Source organism: Etheostoma spectabile, chromosome 15, assembly GCF_008692095.1.
Source record: "Etheostoma spectabile isolate EspeVRDwgs_2016 chromosome 15, UIUC_Espe_1.0, whole genome shotgun sequence".
Classification (NCBI taxonomy): domain Eukaryota; kingdom Metazoa; phylum Chordata; class Actinopteri; order Perciformes; family Percidae; genus Etheostoma; species Etheostoma spectabile.
In genome coordinates, this window is record NC_045747.1 from 26,313,982 (window position 1) to 26,315,599 (window position 1,618).

Sequence of the window (1,618 nt, forward strand, 5' to 3'; positions counted from 1 at the left end):
CACACACACAGACACACACACACACACACACACACACAGTAAAGAGTGAGATTCTTTTTGTTTAACATAAAAGTCCCAATATCAAAAATTCCAAGCCTAATATACAACAAAGTAGTAATTTCATCATCGTAAAACATACTTTATTCTAGGGCTGCAACAATGAATCAATGCCATCGATAAAAATCGATTATTAAAACTTTCGGCAAATATCTTTATTATCGATTCATTGGGTCTTAAGTTGTTGCACGCTGCGGGGACTGCGCCTGCACACATTGCCCTGCACTGCACTGGCTCATATGACGGTTCTCTGGAGCTCCTGTAGCTGTTATGATGCTATAGCTAATGGCTGTAATTCACCATGTGTTCTATTAATACAGCCATGCTATTATCTTGTACATTCGAGGGATGTGTGGATGTATGTATGTATGCTGTAAAGCCGGTAACGTTTCCCAAACTGCCGGAGCTATCGGCTAGCAGCTAACATCAGCGGTAGCTAGCAACGTTATTACAGACAGTGATTTTTGCTTTGGTTCTCTCAAAACATCCATTGTTTATTTTGATAAGCATTACTAAATAATACACGTCAAAGAGATGTGTTATAATTAACATTGTTGTTGACGGTTGATGTTAATGACTAGCTATATACAATATACCTGTTCACAAAACTGCAAGCTAATCTTAGTAGCTTGCGCTAGCTAGTAGCTAGCTAGAAGCACAACATAATGATGACATCATCTTGGTTGTCTAACTACAGCCACTGTTCATTTAGATAAGCATGTAAATGATCAGGAACCATGAAAACAAAACACAATGTTTTCTTATTATAATTTATTGGGATTTTCCACCTTTAATGGACAGGAGAGCTAGATGAAAAAAGGGGAGAGAGAGGAGGAAGACATGCAGGAAATGGTCACAGGTCGGACCCGAACCCTGGACCTCTGCATTGAGGGATAAGCCTCTCAGTACATGTGCGCCTGCTCTACCACTGATCCAACCTGGCCATAATAAAACACAATGTTGTGTTTATTTTAGACAATGAAACGGCAAGTTCATGAGTTTGCCACGTATACCGTGGATGTATGTACAAACTACTTGTAAGAGACATGAGAGAGAAGCTCATGAACGCGCCCGTTTCCACTGGTTGCTACGGCAACACAAACAAGCTAGTGCGCATGCCCATCGTCATGGGCCAGTCAACGTGGAAGATCTAAATGTGAAACTGTTATAAGATATATTCAATGTACTATATTCAACTGCTTGGCTGTGTAGCGATACTTAGAATTACAGATAGCCTGAAGTTGGAAATTGTTAAATAAAAACCAAAAAAGAAGGATAGAGAGTAAGGAATACAGTTATCTGAAGATGGTTAACAGTAAGTCAAGAAGGGAAAAAAGGAAAAGTGAAAAGGAAAAGGAGAAGCAACCAGACATGCAGTTATTGTGAGAAAGGAAGATGAGACACCAACAAATCTAAGGGTGTGGCCCCAGGCCAGCTCCGAGAGCGGAGCAGAAAGTTCAGGGACGGGAGCATTAGCTCCACGACGGAGGGTGCAAAAACAAAACAACCCCAGTACGCCAGATAGAAGCCGTAAAGGTCATCTAAAAGCAGAGTGACCGGA

General features: G+C 41.0%; 1 protein-coding gene across 3 annotated transcripts in view; it reads right to left on the minus strand.

Annotated features, from left to right (window-relative positions):
• stard5 (StAR related lipid transfer domain containing 5) overlaps window positions 1–1,618 on the minus strand; it is a 25,085-nt gene that overhangs the window by 939 nt on the left and 22,528 nt on the right. The gene's annotated exons all lie outside the window — the stretch shown is intronic.